Source organism: Aptenodytes patagonicus, chromosome 5 (assembly GCF_965638725.1).
Source record: "Aptenodytes patagonicus chromosome 5, bAptPat1.pri.cur, whole genome shotgun sequence".
NCBI classification, from domain to species: Eukaryota; Metazoa; Chordata; class Aves; order Sphenisciformes; family Spheniscidae; genus Aptenodytes; species Aptenodytes patagonicus.
Window position 1 is genome coordinate 74,998,306 of NC_134953.1, and position 27,870 is coordinate 75,026,175.

Sequence of the window (27,870 nt, forward strand, 5' to 3'; positions counted from 1 at the left end):
AATATTTTAATAATCAAACCACGTAATTCGAACTTGTCGCTATTTTATTTACCTCACGCGCTACATTTCGTTTACCCGCACAACGAGAACAAACCACCGGCTTTGCTACCAGACGCTTCGCTTTTATTGCTGCCGCTCAAACGGGCGCCCTGGCGCAGGGTTTGCTGCGCCCCGCAGACGCCGCTCGGCGCCCCACCACAACCCCCCGCACGGGCATTTGCCCAGGTCACGCTTAACAGCGGCCCCGGCCCCGACCCCGCTGCTGCGCCCCAAAGCCCGAGGCCGGAGCGCCCGCTCAGGCGGCGGTGGCCCGGCGGCCCGCAGGCACCTGAGCGCGGCGGCTGCGCGGGGGGCGAGCGAGCGGGCGGGGCCGGCCCGGCCCGGCCCGGCCCTCACATGCGCGGCGCCGCGGGAGCCATTGGCCGCCGCCGGGCCGCGGGCGGCGCTCTCGGCCGCGGGGCCGGCCCTCGCCGCCGCCGGCAGCCGGTGCCGTCCGTGCGCCGAGCCATGCGGGTGCGCGCCGCATGCGGAGAGCGCGCTGCAGGGCGCTGCTAGGAGCCGAGCCCGCCCGGCCCGGCCTCCCCCCTCCTCGCCCGCCGCCGCCGCCCGCATGGCAGCGCCGCGGGAGTGACCGCCCCGGAGAAGGTCTGCGTCCCCGCGGCACGCACGGCCCGGCCCGGCCCGGCCGGGCGGCTGTCGGGGTCCCCCAGCCCGCGGGGCCGTCCCTGAGGTGAGGCGAGCGCGGGGCCGGCGGGAGGCGGTCGGGCAGGCGGCGGAGGGGCCGCGGGGGAGGGGGCGGCATCGACGCCGGCGCCCCCCGCCTCTCCCTCCCTGCGCTTTCCGTCGCGCCTGCCTTCCGTTTCCCCCCCCCCCCTTTTTTTTTTTCTGCCTTCAAAACGGCCTGGGTTGGTTTACTTGTACTGCTGCCAGCGCCGGTGTGCCTCGGGGGCACCGCAGACCCCCGGCGCGGCTGCTGGCGGGACCCCCAGGGGCGGCTGTGGCTCGCCGCGGTGTTCTCGCCTCGGGGCGCACATCCACGCGGGACGCGCCCGCCTGTGCGGGGGGCGAGGGGCGCCCCGTGCGCCGCCGTGCCGGGCGGCGGCGGCGGCGATGGCGGGGCCAGCCCCGGCTGCGGGTCTTGGAGTACAACGTGCTGGTGGGAAATGCGGCTGAAAAAAAAGCGAGCCCCCTTCCGAGATTGGTGGCATTAAATCCATGTGGGGACCGCCAGCTGTGTGTCTTTTGTACGGGGTCAACTGTTCTTGGTGTTGCACCACACGCAGATTAAAGGGGCCTAAGCCAGTCAATAAAACGCATCTTCAGGACAAAAACAGCCCTTGTCAGAGAATCATCTGTGTTTTTTCGAGGCAGGTCTCCTCCCTTCCCCCTGCTCCCCAGTACGTGGCAATACCGACTCCTGCTCCTTGAGGATCCCTGAGCCTGGCACAGCAGCTCCTCTGTCTTGCAACCTCCATTTCAACCCCGTCACAAGTGCTGCCACTGCTGTTAAACAAACACGAATTCAGGCACGGAAAGCTTGTGACTTGCCCAGCATCCTTTAGGGAAGCTGGTCTGCGGTCAGTGGGGGGATGCAGGCTGTGCGTTTACAGCACACCAGCAGCCCGTGGCAGTTTCTCCTCTGGACGCTCCCAGTGTGTAAGAGCCATGAGGTAGGTTACTCAGACTTGAAAATGGAGGACGGTAGTGGTAACCAGCCTGTTGTTTGGTGGAATAAGTCTCAGCAGTACTTCCTGTAATGGTGGTGCTGAAAGTGATGTTTTACTTGGCTTAGCTGCTGGTGCAGGGAGCGAAACATCTTCAGTACTAGCTTTGGGGTACCTGCTACTCAGAAGCATTGTCAGTTACAGGTTTGGGGTTTTTTTTATTAAATAGCGTAGAGAAGTATTTTGGTTTTTTCGGCATTATGTCTGTCAGCCGCGATAGGAAAGGATCATATTTTCTGCCTCTAAAACTGAAGATGGGGAATGGCTATGCCCCCTTGTTTGGGAGAGAGGGCTTTAGGATGTGAGAAATTTGCAGGAACAGCACTGAGATTTTGATCCCACAGCTCCGAGCTATCGAAAAAGCACTCTCATCCCAGTTGGGCTAGCTAAGTCCCTTTCTCTGTGTCTTCCCCCCCCTCCCCCTTTTTTTTTTTTCCTCCTCTCTTCCTGGTGGCAGAGGAAATCCCCTTTCTTCAAACTTAGGGTAAGGGTTGGTAGTATAGAAGGTTAGTGTTATGTTATTTGCTCTGGATTGCCATCTTAAATTAATTCACCGAGCCTTGCTCAGAGGCCAGGATCCTATTCATTCTTTGTGATTTACAAATCCCCTATAAAACTTTTATTGTTAGTTGAAACTGATTTATGAGGTCCTGACCTAGGAATATGCTACTGTGGCTATATTTTCTGTGCTGTACTCCATTTTCTCCTATGTTTCTGAGCAAGCATTGCCTTTATAGTAAACTCATTTGGTGCTTTGCCTGTATCTTGCTTAGTGTGAAAAACACTTGTCTGTTATGTCTGCTATATCTGGGTTTTTTGCACATAATAAGCAAGGAATATTTAAATAGATACTGTTATTTGCAATCGAGATTACTTTGATAAAGATCCAAAGTTTACAAAGGCTACATGAGGTAACGTGGGGAAGGGAGCAGCATTAAACAGTAATTTATGTTGTAAGATCCAGATACGCACAATAGATACCTGTACCGGTCCTGACATCCTTGGGGGGGGACGGTAATCTGTCCAGCATGTTCAGACCTGGAGGAAGAATTCTAAAGCAGCAGCACTGGCAATGGAGAAAGTCTGCATGCTGCCATCACGGGAAGGTAATTATTAATAGGAACAAACCTGTATAATAACAATGCAAAGAGAGTGAAAGTACTTAGGTCCTGGCTGTGGAAAGATTAACTAGCGTACGTTGAACTAACACGTAGCTGCGCACATGAAATATAGTTCTTGTATTCCGTTTCTTTCTTAGCCCTGTGTTCCTGTCACCTCAGACAAGCCTCTTTCTCTTCCGTAACAGTAGGTAGGTGGTGGTGGTATGGAGATACCACAACTGTACATCCTGTGTACGGACAGCTTTCTTGACTGAGTGCTTGGAGAGTGAGAAAAAAGCTAATGCTGTTGGTGATACGCTTGCAATAGGTCCTGCCAGCGACAGGAGGATAAGAAAATAAAGGCTAGTGGAGAAAAGGGTATGTACATCTCTCTGGTCAAAAGTGCTTGCAACCACGTGTGTTGTGGCTTGGTGCAGTTTTATAAGTGACCATACTGAAATTTCCCACCTTCAAGTTAGTCCTTTTAATTTCTCCGGGTCTTCCCATTCCTTCTGTGTATTGAGGTCCATTCAAAGTGTGTTGAAGCCAGTGGGAGTAAGTGGATTTTGAATCGGGTCCTGTACCCCTGACTGAGTTTCTTTCTCCCTTTGTGTTCTCTGACGGCACTGGCTGCTGTGTCAGTTCCTCCTGCTGCTGTGTACCGCTGGGGTGGCTTGGGATGTGTTGCAGGCAGCGTGCTGACTCAGCGCTTCAGCCCAGGGTCTCCCTTTGCTTTCTCCTGCACCTCGAAGAGCCAGAGGGGAGTTTTGATACAGGTACATGGACATTGTGATCACTGAGGATGAATTAGTGTCCTGAGGCTTAAAGCATTTAATCAGTCTGGGGCTGGTGATGGCTGTTTTACTGAGAAGTAGCTTGAGTCACAGATGATGTGATAGGGGAACCCAGTAAACTAGCTTCACAACTGGATGCAAACAAAAGGGAGCTCCAGGGTTAGTATTTTACCAAATAATGAACTCTGAAAGTTTTTAATTTCTTTTCAAAAAAGCAATCTCTATCTTCCAATCAATTCATAAAATTGCTGTAGATCCCTAAATATTCATAAAACACAATTAGCGGTATTTACGTTACGCTCAAATGTTACTATATAAAGTGGAAAGAACAAAACATGTTATTTCAGTTTCTGTTGTTTAAATTTCTTCATTTCTTGCTAGCACTGAAACGAGACTACACCATTCTCCTTTTGGGGTTTTTTCCCCTTTCTTTCTGTTTTATTTTATTTATTCATGTATTGTCTCTTGGCAGTGGGAAGATTATATCCTAGCAAAAAAAAAAAGCTGTTGGTGTATCAAGAAAAATGACTATAATTTTCCCCAGAAACCTTACATTTAGATAAAGAATTATCTGTGTTTTTGCATAACTGACATTTTAAACATTTTTTTTTTATAGCAAGCAGTGAAAAGTCTCTGGACTTCACCATGCAAAGACTTGTGCACATGACTAATTTTCCACACATGTATAGTCTCACGGGTACGCACGCATGCATAAGGCTATCTGGGGTCACAGTAAAGGTGCTTGATCTTGAAAGTGTTATTGTTGGCTGTGATGTTGAGGTGCTGTGGGCCTACACTTGTAAGTATTTGCCAGGCAAGGGCTGAAATACAGAGAAGGATATTTGTGAAACACAGTTTTCTAGCAGCTACCAGCATTATATGCGTAAAAGCGATTGTAATTAGTGTTTCAAAGCTATTCTGTACCTCTTACCTTGAGAACACTTTGAGCTACGTTTTTTCAAAGTTTGACTTGCTTGCATTGGGGATGGGTTTGGCTCGAGATCTTTTGGTCTAAGCAAATTGAGTGCAATTTTCTTTTAACCATATAACAAAGAATAGGTACTGATTGCTTGCCAAACAATTTTTCCCCTCGGAGATTCCAAACACATTTAGGAAAGAACAAAGCCAGTATTTCTAGTGTTTAACTTCTTGAGAATCATCTTGGGTTTTGGCATGTTGAAAAGGAAAGTGCATCACAAGTCAAGTTGGTACTTTCTAATACCATCAGTAATACTCATTTCCACATCATTAATTTTAACTGACACTGCTTCAATCTTTCTCTCACCACAAATGTCTTTAATTAAAAGAACTGAAGCTCTTTTCACTTATTTCTGTATTCTCTTCAGCTGTATTCTTCTAGTCTTGCAAGAACAGGTTCCTGTCCCCCTTCAGGAAATGGATAGGAAGAGAAGCTCAAAGACCTTCATGTAGCAGCTGCCAGCGTGTTCAGGGAGATATCCTTGGAAGGAGGAAGCTTGTTTTCCTGGAATCAAGCCAGAAAAATGCCACTTTTACCCAACACATGGAGGCAAGCAGTAGTATGGGAAGAGAGTATGGCTGTACCAAGGACCTGTTCGTTGGCACTGTTTTAAAAGAAACACCTTCCCTTTTCTTCTTCCTCCTCTTCAAGTATAAATCAGGATATGAAAACACATTGTTCATGTAGTCTCAGCTATAATTTTCCTTCTTTCCACTTGAGCTCTTTCCTCAGAAGTGATTTATTCTAAGACTGAAGTAGTTGTGATATTCAAGACTTCAGAAACAATCATGGTGTAAAATACAGCCACCCTTAGGGGAGGAGGAAAGTTATTTGTTGCTCAGATTTTTTCTTTTCAGAGACCCTTTTCTTGGTGAAGGTAACTCTGATGAAGAAGCAGAAAAAATGACCAGGCTGAAAGCATGTGGCAGCCAGCAGTGAGTGAGCATAGCAATCACCTTTATTCACCGTGGTCCTGCATTTTGTATTGTGTGATTAATAGAAGAAGAAATGGTCCAGTTCTTGTGACCTGCCTTGTTCCTTGTTAGTGTTAAAAAAAGAACCCTCTCTGTATATGGTCTTTTTGTTAAGAGTTAGGCATCTCAGGTGTTCTGTCTTATGAAAGTCTCCTTTGAAGACCAAGAAAATGCAATGGAAGATTCCTCAGACCCAAGGGGTGGGCATAACAGATAATTAAATGCTGTTGCTACCTTTTCCTATCAAACGTCTCTTCAAACTGTTTGCTGTGCATTTAAATTTGAAAAAAAATTGCACAATTCCCAAACTGGAGTTTTAAAAGCCCTCTCTATTCACTTGCTCGGGATTTTTCTGTCTGACTCACGTCTTCTGATGATTTCCCCTGTATGTCGAGACCATGGGTGGGGCCGCTGAAATACAGTTGTCTGTTGCTGTTTTAGATGTTGTATCTGTGCCACTCACATGGTGCTGGTAAATACAATGAGACCTACAGCAAATGGTGTCCTGGGGCATCTGCTGGAGACCAGTGGTGCTCTAGATGGACCCCTTCCCTAGATTCATTATCATTATCATTATTCATTAAGATACACAAAGAAAGGAAAAAACCCAAACACGAAGGCCCTTTATAGCCCTTGCAATGAAGCAGCGAGGCAGGCTCCTACCCGCCCCCATGCAACCTAATGGCTACAAAGCCACAGCCAAGATGCAGGGTGGTGTTTTTTTTTTTTTTTTTCCTCCCTTGGACTTCATTCTTTACAAGTCAGCACTGAGATAAGTTTCTCTATAAAAGGTGTTCTGATTGCCCTTGGGTTCTACAGAAGCCAGGGCTGCCGCACCTCCGGTGTTTTCAAGTCTGGCCAATGCCACAGATACCAACATGCCCGCTAAAAGCAGCATTGTTTTTTTGGGTGGACTTTGAAGCACTTTATTCTTGCTGCAGTGGTTTTCCAACTTGGGATTATAGCTCTAAGGAGAAAACAAGTGCAGAGGATGTGTATATGAATGTGACGTTTGAATATCTATCTGTTCTTCAGCCATCGCAAGATAGGAAGGAAAGGAAACTTACATACTTTGGGCTGGTGTAAGAACTTGTATAAAGAACACCCATGCCTGGAATGAGCCTAGTGCGGGCTTGCTGAAGCTGTGTGTGCTAGAGGTGGAGGCAGTTCTATAATCTTACAGTACCTTAAGGTCAAAAGAAAAGCTGGTAACCCCAGGGAGATCTTTCATATGCCTTGTTGTGTGCACATACAAAGTTGATTTTGTCAACAAAAAGTATAGTATGTTGTCTAACTCAAATACGCTGATTAAAAAACCAAGCTTATACAACACTCATTTGCTAATCATTGAAAATAACCTTTCAGTTCAAAAGCTTCCTCTGTGAATATTAATATTTTATACAGAAGTATTATGTAAAAGACATTTTGTCGCCTTTGCAGTCCTGCACAGAGGAACACATTGTTAAGCTGATGTCATTTGGATTGTTCAGTATAAATTTGCCCACTAAACCAATGCAAATGTCAGTGAATGATTAAAAAAAGTCCATCTTGCATATTTGTACATAGCGCTTTGTGTACAGATTGTGGAAAGGGAGGATAGGAATTATTTTGGTCTGACAGTCTCTGCATTAAAACTTGAGTGAGAAGTGTGAAAGGTAGTGCAGTAGCTTGCTTTGTTTTCAAGCACCGCTATGGTTACACTTTCCACATGCATTAGCAATTGCCTTCATCAAAGATGCACGGAGGAACCAGACTTCACGCTTAATCTGACTGGTGTTTAAAAATACAAACTGAGAAGTCTACATACAGGGTTCCTCTCAATGGCTGCCATCCAGAAACTTTCATGTACTTGCTTTCTGTCTAATTAAATTAAGAAATAAAGCCTAAACTACCTAGCTTAGAAGAGGAACTGACAAAAGGGAAATGAAACTTTTCATGCACTTGAGTTTTTTAAAGTAATGTTTGCTGTTTTATAACCCATAATAAATTTCTTCACTGTTTTACCTTGTTGGCATTGTTAGCAGACAGAAAGGGAAGACAGGCTTGATAGTTCTGCTCCTCTCCTTTCCTATCCCTCTGACAACAAATCTGTTGGCTCTTGAAACGAGGAAGTGGAGGAATGCAGATACACAAATGCTCGTTGGTGCTGCAGAAATTGTGAGTTTGGTCAGTGCTAGTGCCCTGATGGAAAGTGGGTAGGAAAGTGTCTAACAGGAGAATAATGGGAGAAGAGTGGTTCTTAGAAAAAAGAGTGGACTGAGAATGGGACAGAATTGTACTAATAATAAATCAGGAAAATGAAAAATGCAGTGGTTTGGACAAGACTCTATTTCCAGTGGTTAAAATTTGTGGTTACGCTTTGTTTATTTTTGGTGTAATTTGATCTAGGATGTATCTAGATTGAAAGATGAATTTAAGAGTGTTCTTATTAGCATCAATCAGTTTAATCAAAACAGACTTTAAAGAAAGAAACTGCCAGGGCTAGAGTTACAAGAGAACAAAAATAGTAAAGCGTGTAGTAAAACCAAAAAATGAAAACACAAGAGGCACGCAAAAATACAAAAGAAAATAGTAACAGTGTGGCAAAGGAAAGGAGATAACAAAATTGTTGAGGTAAATGTGAGTAAATATAAAAGAAAATCTTAAAGCATGAAGTGTATGTACTGTTCTGCATGTGGAAAGTGTATGAATTCTGTTCGTTTGACTGAAGGAGTCTCATCTCCAGAAACAGGGCTTTCAGGCTCTCAGCTGAATGGCCAAGTTCTCCCAGTTTGCAATCCGCTTGAAAGCATGTCGCAAAGCAATACAGACCCCTGCGTGGACATATGTACTCATTACAGCAAATTTAACGGGCACCTACAAACTTACAGGTTGAATTGGTACAAGCCTGGTTTTGGCTGAATAGTTTTGCACCTGCCTCATTTGTGTTGTAAAATCACAGTCTGTCCATGTGCACAGTGGCCCAGAGCAGCCTGGTGACAACCAGTATGCGGCTGGTCAGGGCGAGAAGCAGAGAGTGCTCCTCCTTTGCTGTTTCTTTTGTGAATGAAGAGAGGATGGCGGCCCTCCGCGCCCCCGATAGCTGCTGCTTTCTGTCACCCCAGCCACGTTAAGGCTTCTTCAGTGTCTGATTATTTACCTGCTTGCTGTCTGAACTTGTAAGATCTTAGATCTGGCTTGCTATCTGCTGAAGAATGTAATACCAGAGCTACCAGCAGCAGCCCCCTCTCTTACTGCCGGTGGATCAAACAACGGGTTACGTATAGCACCGGCAAATTTTGCCTGCTCGCCCAGCAAGGTTTGATTTGTTAATGTCTTGGTTATATTCCTGCCTTCTGCGACAGAAGAGAAGGAAGCAGGGAGAAGTTTGCACACAGCCCCTGGCTCATGGAGAGGGGAAGAGAAGGTGGCCGCAAAGAGAAAGAATGAATTACAGGGAGCTCCCAAAATAAAGGGGGCGTTGGGTGGCATGTGAAAAGTTGCAGTGAGGCCCTAGTATGGACAATGAACTCTGCAGGGAGCGGCAGCGGGATCCTGTAGGCTCCCATGGAGTAGGAGCAATGCCTAAGGTGCTTTCCAAAGGGAGTGTGGTTTCAAGACCAGCTGGAGCAAATTTGAGCTCACACTACTGTTGAAAGGGGAAGTCCTGCCTTCCTGCCCACCCGCCTCTGCCTTGGTCCGGCAGGACGCTTCTCCCAGGCGCACACACCAGGGGAGAGGGTGGGAGTGTGTCCAGGGGCGACCACTCTCTTAAGCAGCAGGGTGGCCGCAAATCAGCTTAAGCTGATTGTGAAACCTCACTTGGAGATAGCAACGAAATCTGTTATTTATCTGGTTAGGTTACATGCTGCTTTTGACAATACGTCTGCAGTAGGTTTCTGTGCTAGTTTGGGGTTTTTCTTCTCTCTTGATGGCATGATATTTTTCCTGTGTGGTGGTTTGTTGTTTTTCTTATGCAGCAACAAGGGAGGAAGATGGCATTTTAACCAAAGTGTTTGTCAAATGTCTGCTGTTGGCTGGGTACTTGGAGATACATGTAGAATTGAGAATTATTCAGTTGTGCTGAAATTAAACCTCTAATGACTGGAACTGCTTCACTTACTTTATTAGCTGAGGTTCTTTTCCCAAGATCTCTACTTCTTCCCCAAAATACCGTGATTTCCCTCCTCCTTTCTTTACAGAATTCATAATCATTTGCTCTGTAAGTGCATCATCTGATTTTTTTCACTCTGTTAGCAATCGTTGTTTCCCCATTAAATGTAACCCCTGTTAAGCACAACAGAAATAATGTTTTCCTTAGTTGACAAGATGTTTGATCAAGTGACTGTACAAATGAAGGCAGCCACATGTAGGCTACAGTATATAGGACGTGGCATTTGGAGATTGCATGTGCTATGCCTGAAGTGCCAAGTGCCTAGTTGTGATTCAGATAAAATTGGCACTGGGTGATGCCAACACCCCAGTGTAAATGGGGTGTAAGTCTTTCCCTATGCTGAAGGGCCTGAAAGAAGAGAGAAGGATTAAAGGGAATGAGTGTCAGAGGGGACTAGGTTATAAGACAAGTGGTACATGTGCTCCTTATTTAATCTCCTTCGTACCCACTGTCCCACATACTGACTCTATAACAGAGTGGGTGTGTATTCCTGTATCAGAGCAGATGTTTCTGTAAGTAAGATGTTGCTTTGTTTTAATAAAGTGAGGTTGTCACTTCAAAAATGAGAGGGGGAGCAGAGGGAAGAATCATAAAGAGAGAATTATTCAAACGGGATCTGGAACAAAATCCAGGAGGATTTCGGTGGCAAAAACTGTGGAGAAGATTCCTTCACTGGTCTTGGCTCTGCCCAAGCATCTACTTATGTACTGATATGACTTATGAGAATTTCTGCTTTAGTAGCTTTTTAAAAAGACAAAATCAAAATCTTATGAGTGTGTTTTTTCATTTGTTTCCTCCAGCTCTCCTCTAGGTATGTTCCAACTCCTGTGCTCAGTCTGTCCTGGGAAGGGGAGGGTGGTGGTGATGGACCTCAGCAGTCTTTCAGACTGTGATGGAGCTCTTGAAGACAAGCTGTCCTGTTCTTCCATGCCTTACTAAGTGCGGTGGTGGTGGTGTTCAGCCTTTCTTGACATCTTTCCTTAAAGGCTGATGCATTTTCAAAACCACAGCCCTACTTTGGAGATGGGAACTGCCTTTGCCTTCTGTTTTCAAAAACTGTTTGTTGCCTTTGGGGTGGCTGCAGAGGAGGGGTTGGAGGGCATGGCGAGCTCTGCTCAGACCCTTCTTACGTGGGTCTCTGACCTCATGAAAAAAGGTTACAGAAACAGCCAAGGTGAACAGCCTTGTGGCCATGAGAGCGTTTTCTGTCAGAGCTCAAGTACGATCCAAAGGTCTGGTCTGAAACCTGCTTGCAATAGACCTTTGTCAGAGCTTTTTTTTCCTCTGTGTATTTAAAAAACAACTGTCTCTGAAACCTCCAATTCTGGTGATGTATGCTGCAAAGGGATTTAGTTCTCCCGAGACCACTTGACCACCCCAAACCCTTTGAAGGAGGAAGTTCTTTAAGATGCGTATTTTATTTGCGTATTTGGCAGTGTCTTCCCCATGTCCTTATCCTGGGTCTCTACCGCTAAGAAGAAACCTGGAACAGCAGGTTCCTGTTGACCTTTAAAATGCTCTCAGTGGAAAGCATGACACAGGGCTTGTTCCTGTGGGCTTCTGAGTGCCAGCGGCCGTCAACCCTGAAAAGGCCTCGGAAAATAAATTAAGAGGGAAGCGCGTGTGTTGGTTTGTGTTTTGGTTTTGTTTTGTTTGTTTTTCTGCAGTGGCTTGGGAGCAGCTCAGGTGGGCGACTGCACTGTGCCTGGCACGGGGCACAGACCCTTACAGCAGAGCAGCTCTCCGCTGCAGCCGCCGCCAGTCTGGAAGCAATGGGCTGGTGGCTGAAGCGGGGGATGCAGGCGGTTGTCCTTGCCTTTGAGCCCTGGCTGCGGGGCGTTCCCCGTGCTGGGAGGTTGCTCCCATTCCTGGCGAGGTGCTGCTGCCAGCCGGGCTGGGGCTTGCCAGCCTTGCAGTGAGCACGCCCTGCTGTGCTGGCGTTTGCACCCCGGCAGCAGTGTGCAGCGGTCGGCAGCGCTGGGGAAGGGCTTGGGCACGCAGCAGCGCTGCTTGGGGCGCAGCCAGGGCAGGAGAGGCAGGAGAAGGGCAGCGAGGCAGCAGCGGCCAGCCTGCTGCGCACGGGGAGTCGTGTAGCGTCGTGCCTGTTGCTAGGGGACTCGTTTCGGTTATGAAGCAGCATCGGTCTACATAGCGGCTTTCTCAGTGTTTGTTGATTGGAGGCAATTACTGTAAAATACTTGATTTATAACGAGGCATACTTAATAAGCAGCAAACTAAAATAAATACTCATGAATTACCTGCTGGAGTCTGGTCGTTCGTTTTGCTGAGTCGTTGCTTTCCATCTGTGGGCTCTGCTCTGCCCTGGAGCCTCTGCGTCACTGGAGGTGAGGGCAGCCGTGCTGGGGTCTTGGCTGGTGGAAGCGTTGGGCTAAAGGAGAAGGGAGGAGAATCGTGTTTCTTCTCCATTTTTTTTATCCTGGGGATAGAGATGTTTTCCAGAGGTTTTCCAGGCAGCTCATTGACTCAAGGTGGGCTGCTTGCCTGGCATGCTGCTGTAATGCAGCAGCTCAAGTGTGATCAAAGTGGTTGTGTGGAGCGTACGCAGTGTGCAGCTGCCATGTCTGGTCTGGCTTTTATGGTGGTGTAGGGAAGCGGCAGCGTAGAAATAGCAGTGCTCTTGGTTAAGTTTGGATGAGCCAATATGTTTAAGAAAATATGTGGGAAATGGCAAATTGCTAGTTTGAGGGATCTCCGCTCTTCAAGAATAGGACAACTCATTTAGAGTATTTCTGAAATTATTAAAATAAGGGTGTGCTCAGCCTTCCCCAGAGATCAGGCACTGGTGGCAAAAGGATGACTGACATTCCGCTTCTGTGTCGCAGAGCGGCATTTCTCTGACACCCCGCTAGCGTCAGCATTTTATTCGGCCACTTTGATTCACAGCAGTTTGTTTTCATACAGGAAGAATCTGTGGCACTTGTCAAAATGAGAAAGTGACCGTCAGCGCCTGGTATTCTCGTCACCAGAGCGTCCTGGAGCCAGTGCTCAGCCCAGCTGAAGCCGGAGGAGGAAGGAGGAGAAGCACAGCCTGATCAGGTACTGAGCCGGGAATGGGGAAAGCTGTCTGATGCTGAGCTGAAGTAAACATAAACAAATGGAACTTTGCGTTTTCTGGGGTATTTGATTTACACATCTAAAGTGCAGTGCAGCTCAGTATGTGTTTGCCAATATCTGTATCCAGCCTCCATGTGAGTTGGAAAGAATGGACTAGGAATACTCTTAACAAATGTTTGAATGTTGAAGAGCAATTTGATGTCTTGAGGAAAGAGGTTTTTCCTCAGTTTTATTCTTTGTTCTAATGGGGAGATACAAGTGCCAGCTTTCGAGGAGCACAATGTTATGCAGCAACCATAGAGCACAGAAAGCTGGTAGACTGATGGGTTTTAAGACAAAACCAACTGTCAGCTTGCTAGCTGTGTTTTTATTTGCTGAGATTCCCATAACCGTTCCTGGAAACTGGTATTTATTCTTGCATTTGCATCTTTCAAATTGTCATACTTAAGAAGACTTAGGTTCATCTTGCTGTATGAAGACAGTCAGAGAAGTTTAAGGTTTTGGTTTATTGTATTTGATTTTTTTTTTTTTCCCCTTACATAACTGTACTTTCCAGTTTATGTGGAACTCCTGCTCCAAGGACCGTGTTCAGAAAAGACTTTGCATATTTTTATGCACCGTTAGAGATTCCTTAAGAACAGGGCTACTACTTACGTGTGCTCGTACAATGCTTGGGATGGCAGTGGCCCGCAATTCACTTCTAGAGGGAAGCATTCTTTGAAGAGGCACAGTGTTTTTCACCTCAAGTGATGCTTTCTCTCTAGAAATACCAGCACCTGTCCCTTAGACTGTCTGAATTTTAGACACATTTTCACGTTAGTTTTCATTTGTTGACCCAGGTGGAAACAGTGGGGTTTTGCTTAGATGATCTGTTAAGAAAATTATTCCTAATGTTCTAGGGGTAATTTCTAGCTCTGTCTGATTATATCTTTCCTTGTGTGGTTAAAAAAGGGAAGTCCTTTTCTAGCATGCATTGGGAATCCTTCACTTTTTTGTCTTGGGATATAAGAATCAGCATTTATTTGATTCAACAACCAGCTTCCTGCTTCCCAAGGAAGAGATAGGGGCTCATTCGCCTGCGAACATCCCTCCTGTGGAGAGTCTTTGTTGGGGAGTTGGGAGGAAAGCTAGCAGCTACTAGTAAAATAGCTGCATAGCAGGATGAAGAGGGATTGTTGAAGCATTACTAGGAAATTCATGGCTGTGCGCAAGACCTTATGTACTCCACAGACAAGCTGACCTAAATTCTGCAGCCAGGCCTTACTGGTTTCTGCGTTGATGTGATGTGGCAGGCTGGATAACCTGCAGCAGATCTGGGTTTAAAAAAAAAAAGGGGGGGCAGAGAAGATTTATGTTTGAGTAGAAACGCAGACAGGGCAGTCTTTATAACTGTAGTCTGTCTTAAACTTTGTTGTTGTTTTCTCGCCCACACTTCTCTGTTCATAATATTGAGTACTTTTCACGTAGCCAGGATGAGTCTGCATTATAAGGATGCTCATTAGGAAGAGTGGAGAGGTTGTTTACTCCTGGATGGAGAAATACATGGATGGTTTTACCCATAAGAGGCTTTGACAGGTGGTCTGGAGTTGTGAGATAGGTTTTAGCAAAGAAATGGTGATATGTATCTTATCGATAGTGAAACAGCTAACCCAACGGACAATCATCTCTTGGGGGGAATAGGAATAGTATCTACTTGACATAAATGGAATAGCTTGCAGTTATGTTTTCAGGCAGTCTGTTTGTTTCTCAAGAGTACACATTACACACAAGACATGACACAAAAATCCAAATAGAAAGTAAAATGCCGCTTCTGTCACAGCACAGTTGGTCAGTCTGACATGTGTGCAGAATTTTACTGCTGTTACTTCTTGTAGTAGGATTGTGACTTTGCAGATTAGTTTCTGCTGGCACAAACCCGGTGTGATGGCAGGTACTGCTTCCTCCCTTTTTCTGTAGGTGTAAGCTAGACTGATGCAGTGCTCTCCTTTGCCTTCACCCCTCCCGCGTGCATGCTTTCATTACCCAGTCTTGCCACTTCCTCCTGAGGTGGCCCTACGGCTGCAAGAGGAGGTTTTTCGCTCGTGCCTCTTAAACCGGGTCCTATGAAAGGAACACTTTATGCAGGCAGAAAAATGTTGCAGCCACTGGAAGGGCTTCTGCAGTAAGGTTTTTGCTGGCATAGTTGGGAAGCAAGGAAAAAAAAAATAATCTTGGCTGATACAGCTAAATCAGCAAAATGTTAAAGTGTGGCTAGGGACTTTCCTGTGCAAGTGTTCTGGTCTGGTTACTGTGATGGAGTGTGTATGTATATATATATAATATATTTGTGTCTGGAAACCTCTTTCATGGGAACATAAGCTTTGATATCTTTTGAAATTTTTTAGAGGAATTTCTGCAGCTGCAGAATCCTGAAGCGCCAGGGGAAACAGTGATATCCTCAAACATAGCTGGTTTATTTTAGATCACGTTTCACTGATGTGCTTTTGATTTAAGAACAACTTGTCTGTATAAGCTATTTGTTTACTATACGCACATAATAAGCAGCAATGCCAACCTTCTTCTGGAAGTAGGAATGAAGGGACCCAAGGAAGGGTGGATTTGCTTTGGTTACTTTCTTTCATTTCTCGTGTCCTGCTTTACTGGCGTTTCGGCATGTAGCTCCTTTGTGCGGTGTAAGACAGCGTTTGTTCTCCAGAGGTAGGCAAATCTGACGGATTTACTTGCTATGCATCACCTCCCTCCATGAGTTAACTATAAAAATGGATTGATACCAAACTTAATGTTAGGAGGTAACCTGTCAGCTTGCTCTGATCTGTTCATGGAGTGAGTGCCAGGTGTAGCTTGTGCCAATGGTCCTTTGTATTTCATGTGTTTGAGCTGTGTGAGCTTGTGGCAGAGGCAGAGGGTGAGACCTTGAGTAGCTCTCTTATGAAAATAAAATCCATTTTTGACAAAATCAAAATCAGTTTTTGACAATGGCTACCAAAGGGCTGACAAAAGATGAATGTCCTGAAGAGCTGTGTGTTTCGAAGCGTCCCTCAGCCTCGGGGGGAGGGTGTGCCGGTTCCAGACGTGTTGCAAACGGCAGACTTTCCTGGACGTTCTCCTGCAGATTGACTTCTAACTTAATACCGAGATATGCTCCCGCCATGTTGTAGGGGCTCCCTGCAGGTCCGCCTGCTCACATAACCGAGTCACACTGATGTTGGTATCGGCTGTGGTTGGCACGGTGTTGGCAGCGAGGGCTGAGGGAGGAGGGCAGGGCTGCCCTGCGCCGGTCACGGCCGGTTCCAGGCAGCTCCCCAGCCGACACAAGGGACCCGCTGCGTGCCAAAGGGGAGCTGGAGGACCCTGTAGGGACTGTGACCGGTGGAGGAAGCACCACATGCCGGCCCCGTCGCCTCCCTGCTGCGACCAGGTACGGCGAGGGGATTGGAGAGCAGGGGCTGTTTCCCCCGTGTGTGTGTGTTTCGATACCAGAAGCAGTAATTAGAAGTTTATTAGTTGACAAATAAATTAAATTTATTTAAATTCCCCCCAAACCGATAAACTGTTTTTTGCTTGCAACAATGTTATTGCCAAGGCTGCCTCAAGGCAGAAGTAAATTTTTCCTTAGGTGTAGATATGGCTGTCATTTTGACTACTTCTTTGCAATGAAAAGGACTTCTGTGTACCTCGCTCCAATGTTACAGTTTTCATGTCAAGTTATCTTTTCTTTCTTCCCGTCTTCCCAGCAGAATTTTCAGTGTGAATGTTAGATACAGAAACTGGAAAATAGCCCTACTTTGGTGGTTTTTCCACTGTTTTTGCTCTCATATTTCTTTGCCTAGGTGGGAGACTTGTCCATTACTGATAGCAAAAGCCAGTCCCCACAGCCACGCGTCCGTGAGCTGAGCTGCTTCCAGCCAGCTTGTCCTCCTGCGAGCATGAACCCGGCCGGGCCGCGGGCGGTGACACCGACTGCAGCATGGGGGAGGAAGGAGATGGCACTCACGGGTGTTTGTCAGTGAGCTTGCTATAGCAGAGAAAAATCTGAGCAGGGTCAAAACGCAGCAGTGCTCTCCTTAAACCTTCAGTGGAGTAATGTCGTGTTGCATGTTTTCATGTGTATAGACCTGTTTCCTGCTGGATGTGTACCAAATTCAGTAGGCTGCAGTAATCTTAGCTATGTGTTTTGACACAATATGATGTTGTTTTGAAATATTTACCTGATCTCAGTTCTTGACTGGAATCTCGGGAGGTGCGTTTTGGATACATGGGAAGAGATTCTCAACACGTGGGCGCTCCCTCAAGTTTCGTCCCTTGTCTTTGGTACGCGATGCTCTCTTGAATAAGGGAGCACCATCACAGTGCGCTTGTTCTCTTGTTCTCTTAGAGGCTGGCTGTGAACACTGGAGCACGAAATCAGCATAGTGAGGTTCGGCACCAAAGGGTAAGGTATGCCCATCCTTGTCCATACCTGATTTAGTTTCACAGGGAGGTGAAACACTTCGAACAATTGAGAAACCACAGAAGGGATTGGGCTGGGATGGGGAAAAGTTGGCCTTTCCAAGACCTAGTTTTCCTTGTGTAGATGGGCCTAACACGTTGTCTAGTAATGCTGTATTTGCACTTTTTGATGGTGAAAAGGACGTACCATAAGAAGTTGGTGACATTATTGCCTGGCACCCTAGACAGCAAAGACTGGGGGAGAGAGAGAGATTTGCAAGGGAAAAAATGAACAAACAGCTCTTTGTTGCCCAATTGTTTTAGTGCTGCTGTGGTTTAGCTGTAATACTGTGTTACTCTGTCCACAGCTTTTTAAGGGCCTCTTTTAGAAAAATTTAAATTTAAATAAATAATACATTTCTCTAGTTTTATTTATTATTTCAAGTGCTAGAGCTTGCTTGCAATTATAACATTCCACTGCCTTCAGTGATTGGATATATAAAATCCTGGCCTTTGCTGCTGAGCAATAAACTCCCAAACTTTCCACTTATCTGACTTTGCATTTCACAAAGTAGCTCTTGCTCAGTGTATTATTGGAAGCTGTGGAAAAGTTTTCTATGCGTAATTAGAATTGATTTGATCAATAAGGCATCAGTCTCTTTTCCCTTTCCCTCTTACGTTCTGCAGGAGCTGGGCAAAAAAATGTGGTTTTTCTACTCGTAAACTGAATCTGCTACCTTTTGAAGTAAAATGTTTTTCCAGGCAGGCTGCGAAACAATTTTTATGGGCAGTTCAAGTAATTACATAAAGAACTTAATGATTGTTAGCATTACTGATGTTTGAAACATTAGGGGGGAAAAAAAATTCCATGAAAAGAAATTTTGTAAAAAAGGAAAACCCCAGACAGCCCCTTCCCACCCCCCATCCCCCCATGTGTTGTTTTGAAGTCCTGTGGTAGTTAAGGAGAACACTGCCCAGGTTTTCTTTTTGCAATCTTTTCTACTGAGGAAGCATGATGGCTTGTGGCTTTAGAGGCAAAGCTCAACCACCACCACGACCACCCACCCACCAAAAAAAAACCCAACCCAGACTGTTGTCTGCACCAGAGCTACAGTCTGGGGTCCGGCCGTGGTTTGCAACTGGATCTGGCAGTCCCGCATGCCTTGCCTTTTAGGCAGGTCATCCCGCGTGGTGACTCGCTGCCTCCCATGACACTGAGCTGGGATGTTGGTAGCGCTGCCGGAGGTTGGGGGCAGCGGACATTCCTGTGGTATGGGGGAGATGGGGAGGGCTGTGGAAATAGGGGTGTTGCGTGGGATTCTCTTTAGATGCAAGAAGCAATGGGCTGCGATAGAGCTAGACAGTCCCATGTCAAGTTACCACCTTTTGGCTGGTGAGTAATGGCTGTTTTTTCCCAAGTCTGCGTAGTCCCTAGTCCCTGGGCAGCAGCTGATTGGTGGTAACTTGCAGTCAAGATCCACAGCAACGCCAGTATTTCCTTTTCAGCTGAGGGAACGGGATGGGGAACTGCGGGGAAGCTCTGCAGGATGTGGATGAGTGTGTGGGAAGGCAGAGGTGGGTGGTGCTGGAGAGCAGGGAGGTATCAGAAGTGACAGCAGCGTGGAGCAAAAAGCATGGGTAATGTTATAGGAATGTATTGGTCCACTCCTCCCCTCGATTGTACCGTCCTGGTATGTGTATTTAGACAGAGACAATCTGCGATAACTGGCTGTCAGCTTGGTAAAATAATCAGGTTGCCAAGAACTCTATCATCTTGTTAAGCATCATTTCAGATTTATGGCATATTTGTCCATCTTTAATGCAGCTAATATAAGATACGCAAATGTGTTATTTAGCACTCTGTAGTTTCTATCCCTACAGTTCATGTATTTTTTTTGTTTGTTTTGGTTTTGCAGCCCTGCTCTGTCTCAACCAGAGTTTAATCTGAAGGCAACAATTGAGAAACTCTTTCACTAAAAGGGTATGTCTAGGTTGTAGGGGATGGGAAAATGAGAATTGGATGTCTCATCCATAAACATTTACCAAAGCTTATTTCAACAGCCTCTTCTGTCTTTGTTATAATAGCTGGAGCTATGCCAACCTAAAAAGCCCCAAACCTGCTTTGCTTTGACATTTAGCTAGATCCTTATATGTAACATCCTAATGAGAGGTAGAGTTACTTCTGTTTTCTTTGTATGTTGGATAGCGCTTACGTACGTCGTTGGTAGAACTCGGGTGGTTTTTTTGCACTGTCATTGAGTTTCTTTTGCTTGCGTGGGTTGCTCACATAGCTGTGTTAGTGGGAAGACAAACACTTGAAATAGAAAAATATGATGAGGCAAGGGCTGTCAAGTATTATGCATGTATTCTGTACCTTGCATGCTGAGGCCCTGACCTACTTGAGGACTCTAGGTACTTCTGCAATATAAGTGTTTAGCAATGATCAACGGCAATGTCTGGCAGAGGGATTCAGTGTGCAAGAACAACACCTGAAAAAACAACCTTTAATCCTTTCCCTAAAATGAGCCAGTTTCAAGGTTTCTGTTCTTTTAGGAGGGGTTAGACGGGGTGCTTCCATTCAGTGTATGCTGGCGTGATATTCAGTGGCCAGCACCTTGTTTTAATACTTGTCAGCAAAGTAATATTGACAGAGTTGACTCATTGGACCTATTTTTTTCCTGCATGTGTGCTGCAGTAATTCTTTGAGTGTATATATATTTTTTTTTTTTTTTTTCAGAAATAGTCAATATACCAGGAAAAGCCTCAGTCACCAATAACATCTGAAAACAATAAAAAAAAAAAGCAGCAGACCAGAAAGCCCCCAGATGGTCCCTAAACAACAACAAAATGAGCTATAATGTGGTCAAGGAGACAGCTGCTTGCAGCCAAGGGCACTTGCTAAGGGGGAGACAGGTTACGAAAACCCGGCAGCTATATTTGATTTTTTTGAATTAGGACAAACGTAGTTGCATTCTCCAAGTAAATGCTTGGAGTAGCCATGTTACTTAGTGTTCCTTATAATATTAAATGTCTGAGTTTCACAGCTTGTCTCAAAAGGCCTTGAAGCTTATTCTTGGCTTTCTGGGTAGTCTGATCACAGATGATGGAACTAGGCAGGCTAAAGGGTCATGGCATTTTAGAAAGAGATTCTCTTAAAAATAACTCAATGACCTTTTAGAGTTGGAAGCATCCTCAAGATAAGCTGTTTCTGATTGATCTGAGGCCAGGGATATGAGTGTGTCTTGCTTATTAAATGCACCAAACATGGATAGATGTGTATAGGGTTAAAAGGCTGTGTGGATCAGCACTGGTTGAAAATGTTTTCTGAAGTTTGAATGGGTTAAACAGTGTTACTGATGTTTCTTGACACCTTTTTTGGAATATCATCTACCGTATTAAAAGTGTATTTAGGGGATGGACTTGTTTTCATTCTGTACAACCAGAGGGCACGTAAGGAATGTGCATCTTGTTTTCAGAGCAGCCATAGACCAGTCCTCAGGAGCTGACTCACTGCTATTTTGTAAGCAGGGTTTGCCTTTCTTTCATGCGGTCCTGCATTTTTCCGTTCCCTAGTCTATGGTAATTTAGATCTTAAGTGTGTTGGTGTCAGAAAGCCTGCTTCCTAGAGTAGTATCTTAGCCCCGTGTGCATGGTGTGTACTTGGCCTGATTTGATACGAGCAAACGTAATTTTTGATTGTTTCATTTCTTTCTAGTTGGGTCTTCATCGAATTATGGTACAAAGGCACTTGCCCTGCAGCTAACATGATCATTAATGAACGATTATTAATCACTTGGGGGGTATTTAGTCTGTTATTGTTATACCGTCTCAGTTGAATGGGCTTGTTTTCAATTTTTCCTACACAATATTTGAGATTTTCCTGATTTTCAGATTAATTGACTTGTTCTACTTACATTTTAACTGAGCTTCGCTACTGGGATGCCATGATAGGGTGGGACTGGGAAAAATGGGCCGCTGGAAAGAGTCAGAGGGAAGGCCCTGGCTCCGTACAACTTGAGCATTCAAGTTACAATTTCTAGTATGTAGCACACCTTGAATTATGACACTGGATTCCACTATTGACTTTCAAGATCACTTAAACTTACTCTCACACCTTAGTAACACTTTATTCATAGCAGGTCAGGTATTTTTGTGTGATTGATAGTAACTTTCTATTACTTCCTTTTACTTGGATCAATTCACTTATTAATTTTTTTTGTACTGGCAGCTTAGGAGGAGGTAAGGTGCCAGGCATCTTCAGCACTGTCGTCATTTTTATTTTTTAACTAAAAGCTTTTCTGAAAATAACTGTGCACCAATGTGTAAATCAAACTCTTCCAAGAGGTCTGCTACCTGTAATTTTTTTATAGCTTTGCTAGGTTAAAGTTGGAAGGTCTGATTGTTTTAATTGATGTTTTTGCAAAACTTGTGTGGCTGGAAAACTGACAAGGGTCATGCGAATTTCATGTTACTTCTGCATGATTAAAATCAAGGGCAGCAGTGTGGGCTGCCACTAGAAATATTCCCAGGAAAACCATACAGGAGACACTAGGGGAGAGAGAACCCAGCAGAGACTTCTTTTTCCTGTTCCTCCTACTCCACTGTAGCTCCAAGGCTGAACATAGTAAAAGGGGAAAATGGAAACCATTCTCATGGAAAAAGGGTGGAGTGATACCACTTTTCCTGATAGTAGCCAGGAGGCTGTGGAGAGGGGAGAAACAATAGGAAGCTTTTTGTTTCCTGGGTGGAGTTTCGCATTTGACACTGATAAGTGGGGAGCCTGATACGAAGGCATCAGGCTGGTAGAAAGGCAGCACCTTCCCTGGGAGCTGCTGGACTTCAGTCTGGGTGTTCCTGCAGGAAACTCCACCCTCTCGTTCTATCTCTGGCTGGTATGTTTTCTAAGCCTTGATGTCGTCGTCTTGTTACTGCTGGCAAAAAGTTGCATGTGTGGGAGATATGCAAATGTGTTGTAATGTTCTGATATAATTTTAGCACAGGAAAAGAGCAAGCGCTGTACACAGGTATCGCCAACTGAGCTCCAGTCTTGCAGCTTAGTTTATTTAATAGAGCTGTTAACTCTGAAGAGAGGTTTACATGGATGTGGGGTATAGGATCAAGTTCTTAATTTTGTAAGCTTAAAAAGCAACTCCTGTCAAGCCATTCTTCCATAAAACTGAATTCCTTTACAGACAGTAGGCACTGTCTGTATGAGTGTAAAAGAATTGGATCATTTAATGGCATGTTTATTGAGGATTTGTGATTATGTGAATTCCCTCATTGCTTGCAGTGTATGCCATCACTGGAAGAATAGCTTTGCTATGAATAACTGAGGTGGACTTTATCTTCTCTTGTTTCTCTCAATGTAAAAATTCTAAATACTGTTTTGCCTTATGGTTTTTTTGTGATTTTCTTTTCAGGTTCAATGAGAACATGATATTTTTGTGGGAGAGAGGAATGAAACTACTAAAATCCTTTCTTATATGCAGGGTTAAGTATTGCACTCGGGAGGGTAATGCTCTGGTGGAATTGCAGTCTTCTCAGAACAATTTAGACTTTGGTAAAGAAAGTGGATGAGTCATTGCAGGGGTTTGATGGCTGAAAAGATTGATTAATAATTAATTTAAAAACAAGAAGCCCTTTCCTCTGTGTCCCAGCTTTCAGCCGTCCAAAAGATCATCAGATTCCCACATGTAGTTTAGCATTTGAGTACTGTGGACATGTTTGTTTTGATTTCTTTCCCTGAACTGCAAATATTGCTTTTTCTTTGCTTTCGCTTACACGTTATTTATAGAGATATAAATGACAAATTTGGTTCGAGTGTTTTGATGAGGTTACAGTGCTTTGAAAGAGCCGAATGTTCCCATTATTTTGGTGTGAGCGTTAGGGTTAATTGTACTTGCTTCAAAACCTTTTTGAGTTGCACTGGTATACTAGGTGCTTCGTGGTAAAGGTATTCCAGTTTTTCAGTGTTTCACCTGTTTCCAGTTTCACCTGTGTGCTCTTGCATACAGGTTCATTTGCTTTTCCTCAATAGGCCTTTGTCAGTCAAGGCCTTATATTCCTACAGGTTTGTGTTTGAGCTCTGCGTCTAATGGGAAACCCCAGGTCCATTTTTGCCTTCATGCTGGGATAGTGCTAAAAGTGGAGAATGCTGCAGACTGCAGTGTGACCCTGAAGGGATAACTCAAAACTGGCCCTTTGAATTCAGTTAAATTAACATAAATAATCTCTATTTGAGGAGTTTTTCAACTGTAGTAGGCCAAAGACGGGGGGTCAATCAAAACCAATTCATGAAAGGCATGGAAGCTTCAGCAGCCTTTTGAAATCCTTTAAGATGTAAATTGATACCCTCTGAGTGCTCCTGTCTGGGGCGGATCTTCGATACAAGGTAGGTCTTGTGGCTCTGATCCTAGAAGCGGTAATAAACTGGGTTTTCTCTTTTTATTAATTAAAACCATGCTATGTGCAGTTCTGGGCATTTTTGATACTGAATCTTGAATGTTTAGTGCATGGTGAATATACGTCAAGGCGTTTGCCGACAGTGTACAAAAAGCCACTCTCCAACCTTTCTTTCATTTTTATTTATTTATAAGGGTGAAAGGTGAATGAAAATGTGTAATAATTTTAACTTGAGTTGTCACTATCATTCATAATTTAAACCTGAAATGCTTCACATTTTCAGTTCAATGATCCCCTTAGTCATTAAATCCTGAATTATGGCTAGGCTATAGTCTTCTGATCAGGCTACTCTAAAAAGGAGATGGCTGTCAGATATTTGGCAGTGAGATGTAGCTACAACCTTCTGGTGTTGGTGTTTGTGGCATTGCATTTTGTCAGATACATAGGGTGCAGCAGCTGAACCTTGCACTTTTCAAGGCCTGAGTCTGTGAAGAGTTGTCTAAATTTTCCAGCTTGCAGATAGCAATACACTTCGGCCTACTTTAACCCTGAACTTTAATTTACCTTAGTCAGAAGTTAAGATTTAGTTGCACTGCTGTATAAATTCTTTATAACGTTTATCATGCGGTGCAGAGTTACCATGAGTAGGGTTTTTAGAGTGGAAAAAGAGTGTGCAGGACTGCTTTGCAAGGATAGCATTGGCGTTAGGCTCCAGTTTTGTAAAAAGAGGCTGTTTGACCTTTGTAATAAAACAACCATTTGCCTTGGCAGAAAATATGGAAGGGGGAAGCTTTTTTTCTTTAATTTGTTTTAAAAGGATTGAAAGTGGGAAATGTGGGGATGATGAAAAATTTTAGCTGCAGGGAAGGATATGCAATTTTATTTGTAAAACTAGACCTCCTCGAATGCTTGTTTCACTCTAGTAAAAGCTCCTTGGGTGAATGTTGTGTGCAGGATTGAGTTGGTGTTCACCTGCTGGGTTGTAGAGAGAGGAGGACAGGAAAGCAGTTTGCTCTTGAGGGGTGCTGGGAAAAAGTGGATGATTTCATGGCTTCAAGTAGATAAAACTTGCTTTGGTGGTAATATGGGCAGTGGAATTTGACAAGAAGTGGGAGGGGAAGAGGATATTTGTGACTAGGGTCATACTTTGCGTCGTGGAAGAAAGAAGCAGGGTCTGGAATTCGTAGTCTGATGTCTTTGAATGTGTAAGCCAAAGGAAGCTAGTGGGTGTTGGGACATGACTGATTTGCTCCAGTTTGTAGAGTAGGTGTGGACAGAAGGCCAGCAAGAAATCACTGAGCTCTCTTTTAACCTAAGAGGCAGAAAATTGTGCAGCTGCACTGGTCGGAAGGAAATGTCCCGAGGCACCCTGGCCTGCTCTAGGTCCTGGTGTTTGAGCCTGGCAGTGCAGCTGTATTCACTTCACAACTCCAGAGCTGCTTTGCTCTGGATTCCTGCCATTGGAAACCTCCTAATGCAGGGAAGGCCCTAAACAGAAGTAGCTGCCGTTACATTTGCTTTTCCTGTGGGATCACTGCAGAACCCCTGGACGGATGAGATAGGGGTCAGAGATGACCTATTTCCTCCAGACCATAGTTTTTCCTACTCGCGGACTTGCCTACGGAGAGGGATTTGTGGGTTGAGCAATGGTGCTGTAAGGGGATTCCGTGGCAGAGTGGGTGGATCCGGCTGTTGAAACTTGCCCTAAGGAGCAGGGCTCATCAGGGTAGCTTGCCTCCTACGCTTGGTCCAGAGCCCGTAAAGCAAGAGTTAACATACACAAAATACGTGGCTAGGCAATGCTTTTGCATTAAACTTTGATAACTTTTGTAACAGTGTATCTCCTGCTAATTACTTCCCTGCTGAATAGGTGAGAAGTGTGATTGGGTTCTTTTTTTTTTCTTTTTTTTTGAAGCTGAACAGGAAATAGTCCCTCTAGGTTTTCAGGCTTGACCACAGGAACGTTACTTGTCATGTGGTGTCACACCAACTGAGAAATCCTCAGACGGTAAGCCTGCTTGGATTTTCTGACGCTTGCCTATTTCCTAGTCTTGTCACAATTCTTCCATCATTCAGACTGACTTCTCTTGTATGTTTGGGTTATGGGGGGTAACAAAGCCTGTGAAACATGACTATCTATGAAAAATAATACTCTGTAATATTCTTTCAGCTTTTCTAATGGGATCATTTTTCACGTGTACATTTGCATTAATAGCAGTTGGCTTCTAGTTAATAAATACAGTGCCCTGTGAAAATAATGGGTTATTAGGATTGGATGGGTTCCTATGGTGCCCTTAGCGCTGCAGCTTTCACTAGCTAGCTGTGACTTTGCCTGTGTGCACAGCAGAGTTGTTTACATGTTAGGAATATGCTAGAGGCAAGGAGAAAGGAACAGCTTTAATGTGATGCAGCTTAGATGCTCTGTGGGGGAGGCCTCAGAATTGTTCATAACAGGATCAAATGTCGATCAATGTTTCAGGAAGAATAAAGTTACTGTTTATGAGAAAATTGAAGAATAGTCTATTACATGCTTTCCAGCCATCTTAAAGCCATCTATTTTTGATCGTGTCTAGGAAAATGTCCCTCTCCCGTGGTTCTTTTGAACCCTGTAGAGTATCAGTGGTGCCTAGTAGAAGCATCTATCCGGACCACTCCTGTTTGACTCCAGCTGCTTCTCTGGGCTGCCTTCGGTAGGAAACAAGTAAGATACCAGCTTCTTTCAGCTCTTCCATGGAAAGCCTGGTGATCATGTTGTTGAGGGTGCTGCTGGAATATTGTGGCTACTATTCAATTTGTTTTAAAGGCAGATCTGGGGATTTACTGGCTCCATAGAGTAAGAAAACAGTTACTCTGACATCGAGCCATGAACATGAGAAAATGGCTTCTCCGTTATTGCAAGGTATAAAAGCTGGCAGGAGAGGACAAAGACAGAGGAAACGGCTAGAGAGGACTGGAGAAGAAAACAGCTGAAAACCTCCTCCTCTCCCTCCAGAGCTATTTTTTGTCAGTGACAGAGAACTGTGGGATGAGCGAAGCTGATCTGTATCTGCAGCAGGCCGTGGCTCTGATCTGAAAATGTATCCCCAGGAAAAAACAATGAGAGCCTAGCTGTGGGGGAGGTAGCATCCGAAGTCAAGGCGCCTCTCCACTGGATCTGAACCTGCAATTCCTGCTCCAGGCTGCTTTGCATGGTATTCAGGTGATGCTTGAAATCTTACGACAAGGGGCTGTCACATTTCGTGTTGTATTGTGCCCCGTGTGTCAGCTGCCGGGGCGGCAGGCTGGGGTTTGGGAAAGAGCAGCTGGGGGATGCAGCTTGCGGAGAAAGGGTAGGGATGGGGAGGGCGGGAATGGAGAGGGGTCTTGGAAAACTGTGTCAGAATAAGAGGCTTTTCAAACTAAGGCTAGGTGCCTGTTGGAAATGCTTCTCTAAAAGAAACCGGGCAAATACACAGTCATGAATTTATTTACCAGAATTCAAGCTGTTCTGATTGTGTGGTTTCTTGCATTCTTCTTAGAATGGTTTGGTGCTGAACCAGCATCCTGATGTGTTTTGTTGTCTGAGCCTGTCTCCTGAGGGAGATATTTTGGACAGTTACTCCAGAGTAAATCTTGTGTGTGGTTCTGGAGTTAAGGGCTTGTCTTCACATGCCATTGAGAAATTATTCGAGTCAGCTGAAGGTGTGAATTTAAAGTTAATTGCTTCAACTGCCCTACATCTCTGAGGCAGAATAATTGAGAGTCACTCTGATTCTGGCAAAGAGCATCTGAAGAGGGTCTCAAGCAGTTTAATCAATCAATTTTTTAATTTGTATGGTTTTTGTCTCTTAAGAAGTAATCCAAAGTGCCTTATGCAGACAAAGCCTCAAAGTGGATTATGTTATATAGGAAGGCTGTTCTTAAGGATTTGGGAGGGTTTATGTGGACGCAGATGTATTACTAGTCAGGAATAGCACTTGTATTTTAAAGTCATTCTGTACTTTTATCTGAATTTAATATTCAAGCAATTCCTTCAGACTCTGCTAACCTTAAGCAGAAATTATGAGAGGAATGTGAACTGACTTTAGTCTTTGCAGTAGACCTTTGAAACACTGGCGTCTTAAAGCTGTCATTAACTGTGTGATGACTGAGAATTTCAGTAGAAACTTCTAGTTCACATATTTAATCTGTTGTAGTGAAGGGAATGCACTTCTTAGGTGGGTAAAGCTGCTGATTTCTTGTGAGATTTTCTAAGCTGATGG

General features: G+C 44.8%; 1 protein-coding gene across 4 annotated transcripts in view; it reads left to right on the top strand.

The window, feature by feature from the left end:
• Positions 1-564: 564 nt before the first annotated feature.
• The window catches only part of LRRC8D (leucine rich repeat containing 8 VRAC subunit D), a 54,458-nt gene continuing 27,152 nt past the window's right edge, over positions 565-27,870 (top strand). Inside the window, exons 1-2 of one of the 4 annotated variants that reach the window (XM_076340570.1) lie at positions 565-730; positions 12,647-12,781. The gene's annotated coding sequence lies outside the window, so the exon portion shown is untranslated. Of the gene's footprint in view, positions 731-12,646; positions 12,782-16,190; positions 16,218-22,081; positions 22,120-23,601; positions 23,619-27,870 lie in introns of those variants that run through there. The other 3 variants (XM_076340573.1, XM_076340572.1, XM_076340574.1) reach the window with 3 other exon arrangements.